Raw genomic sequence first — 5,986 nt, 5'->3', positions numbered from 1 at the left:
TTTATATATATATATATATATATATATATACAGCAAAATAATTGGCCCGAATCTCGCAAACGGTCTAAAACATTTGTCACAAAACCCAAAGTAATAAACAGGTGGCACCTGGTTGAGTTCGATCAACGGTGCTCAGTTACAGTTGTACTTTCACGCGAACACAGGTTAGCTGTGCAGTAACCAGAGAACTTATCGATTGATTCAGTTATGAGAATCAAACTACGGCATAAGACAAAAGAGGACCGTATAAGTCTGTGTCCTTGACTTTTCACCATTCCACATGTGTTCTTTCATGGGCCGGTACTTGCGATCAGGAGGAAGAAAGGCTAACATTTCCACTGAGACAGTGTGGGTCGAAAAATTGTCTTGAAGATTCAGAACTCCTCCCACCTATTCTGGGGGGGGGGGGAGGAAAAGAAACGGCTAATTGGTCAGTATTCCGTTCTACATATGAAACAGTTTTCAATCCGGTTTCGCTACAACGCCCGTCTCTCCTCCGGTGCATTCACCGGAGAAAATAAAACCATCTGAACAATTCCCATCTTAACTTTTGTAAGCACTGAACACCCAGTTTTTCCGTTTGCGATTCCGAAAACTATGGTCGTACACCGATTTTACTTCATGCATTCTAGTCCACCAAGATGGTTCCCCCAATATGACATTTCAAGCACAGAGGAACTCTGAGCATTTGTTTGGCATGCGTGACAATCAGCTACGAACAATGTGACCCATTTGGCATTCGAGTTCTTTGTTTTCTTGTTAATTATGACCTGCAAAATTTCCATTTCGTGGCCACACAGCTTGAGTTAGCTCGATTCTTTTTTCTTGACATTCTACTTGGATAGATTGGCCAGAAAAGCATGTATCGAACGTGTAGATCATGTTAATTTCGTTGTGATGTGAAAGCAATGCTTATTCTGACATTTTCGATTTGTCACGGACAACAGTGGTTTGCTGGCTATCTTTCGAATGATACCTAGGGCCGATTTCACAATCAAGTGTTGGTCACAAAGATAAACTTATTTGTGTATGCCCCTTTGATTACTTGAGCATAGAGCAGGTTGGCTAAACCAGTAGGATGAGATCTCATACTCTCTCGATGTACGACATAATCGTTTAGGTGTTCCTTTCACGGGAACTCGAGATTTATGATACAATCAGCTGACAGCTGCTTTGTGTGATAACTGCTGGGAAGTCTAGTATACTTTTTTCTCGACAGAAATAGAGGAAACTCTGACAGCGTTTGGCGCACCATACCTACAGATGTAACAACTCAGTTGAAGAAGAAGGGGCATTTAGAGAGTTCAGGACTTCAGACACAAACTGAGCAGTAATCGAAATAAAAGTGCAAGTCCTTAATCTTGTGAGCTGCACTTCAAAACGTCAACTAACTGGTATCCAACACCTCTACAGAACAATTATCATGTACACAAGTCATCGTTTTCGAAGAAGTTTGGTGACAATCGGCAGATTTATTGCTGGGCAACGTTTCGCTTTTGACACAAAAGCTTCGTCAGGCCAAGTGACTAGGTTCCGAGGTTAGTCGAGTTTTAAGGCGGAAGGAGAACCAATCAGCTAAGTTAAGATAAATCTCTGTGCACTAGTCCTCTGCAACCTCTCGGTGAGTGTGGAAAACGTTCCCGAAATCCGCCTTGTTGTGTACTGCTGTAAAACCACTTTTCGAACCTCTGTAGGATGACAATAGACCGTAAAACCACCTTCCACATTGACATTGTGGGTGAATTCGTCAAAAAGGCGTTGAATCCAGAGTGTCATAGGAATTTTGGTCTACATAGCGACGGACACCAACAGTCCTATGGATGTATTCTGCTCTGAGGACACCTTTTGGGTGGAACTGTACTAAAAGCTACGTCACGGTGGGCAAAGTTTAACACTGTTTGATCTAGTATGAGGAGAATACAGTGATTCCAAAAATGAGCAGAGAGGAAAACGCCTATATGGCATGTTTGATTGACAATGCCCACAGGAGGTGCGCGGAAAGAAATGAAGATGGTTCAGTAGAAAAATTCATACTGCACTAGGCATGTGGTGGGGTGGTCCTCGTATTCATTCAGTGCTCTCGTCAGAAGACTTGAAGCTAGGTAGGAGAGCCTACAGCCAAGATATATTCGCATTCACTTGGCACTCTAGTAAGACGAAACAAGAGAACAAAACAGAAATCCCTGAGTGCCGCAACTGTACTCATTCGCAGATCAATTTGGTCTTCACGGGAGACTCAAGTGAATCTCTCGTTTATGATGTTCTTCAACTAAATGTGCTGCACAAAGACCGTCTCATGTTTCAGTTGGTATTATAGCCTAGACATCGCAGCATATTTTCATAAAGGAAACTATTCACAAGGTTGATGAAAACTCTTCGACAGCTTACGACCGACTTCGCCCTTCTTTGGGCTCAACAGGTAGGCGCAGTCCCCGAGTTTCCATCAACCTTATGTTCTACTTGAACCCAGATTGAACTAATTGCGACACATACGCTCATTTTCAAGCTAATTTGTTTTTTAAGAGGCTCAACTGAATCTCTCATTTATAATGAGCATTAAGAAGGGTGAAAACGTTCTTGGGAAGTGGAAGAGCCTTCAGCAACCTTGTAAGTAGTTTCCTTTATTCGAAATCCCAGTTTGTCATCGGCTGTTACCATTATGCTTTCAATACCAACTGTTATGACAGTGAATGTGCATATTCGCACATTACAAATAGTTGACTAGGATCCTGTGTTTATCGCTTTTGACGTTTCCGACAACCCACCGGGCGCACCAATCCGCTGCCCGTCTTTTGTCCAATGGTGATCGATGGTTGAGCTCAAACGCTTGTGGTTCTTCGATTTTAGGAGGTCGGTACTCCAGGTGGTTATGATTATGCAACATGCTTCACCTTCTCTCGTCACAAAATTATTTACTAATTCTGCTTCATCAAAATTTGAATGTCAATAACGGATCACATATTACTTTTATGGTGACCTTGGCAAATGCCGAGCAGATCAACGGACACCAGCTAATAGTATTCCGATAGCCTTTCAGTAAAGGCTGCTGGTGAGATTCAACCACTTGCAATTCAAGTTGGTGCACAAGCGATCGGTTTTTTCCCACTGAGTTTGTCTCGTCGTACAGAAAAGGGTCTCTTGACTGCTGCTCGGCTAATTCAGATGAGTCAAGTACACCGTTTCAATGCATTTCATCGTGATACAATGATCACCTCTGCTTTTCACCAGTACAGGTCACTGGGGTGAGAATGCTTCTGAATGAAAAACAATGGTATAACCCGGATAAATTTTAAAGTTTTGTTAAAACCGCTCATCACCTGATGCTTCTTCACTCTAGATTTAAACTGTTGCTTCATCCTGTGAGCCATTTAAAATGTCATTTTGCGGCTGTTACATGAAATAATTGGTATTCAGATTGTAGTAACGTTACTTACATTTGGACTGGATAGTTTCTCTCACTCGTGCACCCGATTCTTTAGGAACTACTACTCGGCAGTTTAGTGTCGTTCATTTTTCGCCGATAAACTTCCGTTTATCTCGGGTAGAAAGTTCCCATGGACACAACATCGACTAGCCGTCTAAGGATGTCTTAATAGTGACACGATCCTGGCTGACCGTGACGGCAATAATATGTGAAAGAAGTTTAGAGCTGTTAGTTCCCATTACCCCACAAAACAGTAGTTTAAAGAGGGCCTTAATGACAAGTTCACAAAAATAGGTGATGAAGAAGGTGAGTGAGGCAGGATTTAATACCTCCACGTCACAAGCGGTTTGATAGTGGTGTAACGGTGAAACTACTGATGGGGCGTGCGAGTAGTATGTTTTCTCGTAAATCCGCTTCGTGTCTTTTGAAAAGTGTGACCTATTACGCATCTTGTGGAGTCGTATTCGCTTGGATTTGAGCAGCGGTCAATAAATATCCAGGAAAGTTCAGGAAGACGCGATCAAGAAGAAGATAGTCATTCAGTTTTTGTAAACAAGATGCACATGAGAGTTTTGCTTCCCTGTCCAAAAGCTTGTAACTGTTCAGTCGGCATTTCCTAATAAATGATTTCGCACCGAAGGCCTTCTTCCTGTCACTGTTACTCAGGGTGACCTAATCTCGAACCGATTGATTCACCGTCACAAATTGGAAAAATACGTCAACTTTCGGCATAACGCCACTGGGGAGTAATTTCAGAATCCTCTGTCTGTGCCTAAGTGCACTATGCCAGTGTTTGATGCACAAAAATGATAAATTGTTAGCGTCTAGAAAGTAACTCCCATTTATGATCTGAGTCGATTCACGACGTTGTACTGAAGTACTGAAGTGAATAGGGTAGGAAAGGCCTCTTTGGGGATTGAGCGAAAAAGTGTTTCTATTGATCGAAAAAAAAACGTGCTAGAATCGGTGAGAAATTCGCCCACAGTGCACAACAGTTGATTCTTTTAGACATTTTTGAAGATAATACAAGTGAACTTGGAAAATCTCCGTCAACCGAATAGTGCTCTGAACTAATAATATCTCTCAACAAATTAATCAGTCACATGGGACTGAGTTTCGATAAAGTGCTTGCACGCATTGTGTTGCCCCCCTTGAATTGCGAAACTCCAAGTTTAGGTGCTTCTGACATGGGTAGCAGCGTCAGTCAAACTCATTCATCACGTCTTACTGTATCGTGGACACCAGTTCAAAAGTTCTAATGTTGTGACATAGGAAGGCTTATTAAGGTTCGGCATACAAGTAGCTTGCTTGAGTCGTGTATGTCTTGTGTATCGTCAATGAAAATCCTAGACGTGAGATTCAACTAGGATTCAGATGAGTTGCCTGTTAACACAATCCCAACTTACAAATGAGCGTAGTTCACCGAATCGGTGTTAAAGAAAACTACAAGATTGTAGGACTGTGATCGATTAATGAGCCCCAAGAAATGTGAGTTGGGGTGTGAGCTACTGATCAGTTCTCCACAACCGTGTAAGTAGTGTATGGTGTCAACAACCAGCCTTACTCTATTTCCGTTAGATGAATTAGAAAGTTCAGGGCGAGTTAGTTCAGTGGTTAGAGCGCGAATTTACTGACCGGAAGGTCCGTGGTTCGAATCCGACCTCGGCCTACCGACTCCCCCTGTCTAGTTTTGGGCAACCTGACAGTATCCTAGCCCTCGTGCCTCCTTTGGGTGGCATGGTAGCTAGGCACCGGAAGGCTATTACAGCTGAACAATTATTATTTAATATTGGAAAGTTCCTCGTTATTTTTTCCCAAGATCTCCCCTGTCTTGGAATCCCAGGTGACCACGCTTACCAGAGTTTGTAGTTCCTGCAGAGTACTTCAAATGATACTGGAAAGCTCGGTTTTTTCATCCCTGGAGACCAGTTATGACCGAAATGAGAGTATTGACAATAAAACAACGTGCTATGCTAACGTCCCACAATTCTGTTAGTCTATCACTTGGTGCAAAAAACGACAGAAAAGTTTCACATACTGCTGAGGTTAAAAGCAAAAACTAAAAAATAGCGATACTGGCGGCTACAAATTAGCAAACTAAAAAAATAACGATACTGGCGGCTACAAATTGGCACCCTGACTGTGATTTTGCGGTTAAAGAAATGTCGAATTCTTTCACTTTTAAATGTCACCTTAGCAGTGAAACAGGCTCGACGTATGAAATTTTTTACCAGTTACCTCGAATTCATTCAGGCCATACTCGAACCAAGAGGCTCTGTGGACCGCTGGCTGGGTGTTGGGAACATTCTCAGCGGAGATTGTATGGTCCATTACTTTGACGTTTGAAATTCCCCACGTTCCTCCTGTTTGTAACCCCTATTTGTAACCCCCGCTCCACTTTTGTGTTTAGTGTGTATGAACTGGAGTTTATTTGTCCCTACAACCTCACTCATTTGACCTCGAGGTCATCCAGCCATTTTGTGGCCGACTTTATGCACGCGTGACTGTCTGAAGTGGAAGCCTGCCTGCCTGCCTGCCTGCCTGCCTGCCTGCCTGCCTGCC

At 42.7% G+C, this 5,986-nt stretch overlaps 2 protein-coding genes across 2 annotated transcripts in view; one reads left to right on the top strand and one right to left on the bottom strand.

Annotated features, from left to right (window-relative positions):
• T265_03703 (hypothetical protein) overlaps positions 1-5,986 on the top strand; it is a gene marked incomplete at both ends in the record, with an annotated part of 20,790 nt that overhangs the window by 2,628 nt on the left and 12,176 nt on the right. The gene's annotated exons all lie outside the window — the stretch shown is intronic.
• The window catches only part of T265_03704 (hypothetical protein), a gene marked incomplete at both ends in the record, with an annotated part of 14,803 nt that overhangs the window by 462 nt on the left and 8,355 nt on the right, over positions 1-5,986 (bottom strand). The gene's annotated exons all lie outside the window — the stretch shown is intronic.

This window comes from Opisthorchis viverrini (genome assembly GCF_000715545.1).
Source record: "Opisthorchis viverrini unplaced genomic scaffold opera_v5_53, whole genome shotgun sequence".
NCBI lineage: Eukaryota > Metazoa > Platyhelminthes > Trematoda > Opisthorchiida > Opisthorchiidae > Opisthorchis > Opisthorchis viverrini.
This window is presented reverse-complemented; position numbering and strand designations above follow the sequence as displayed.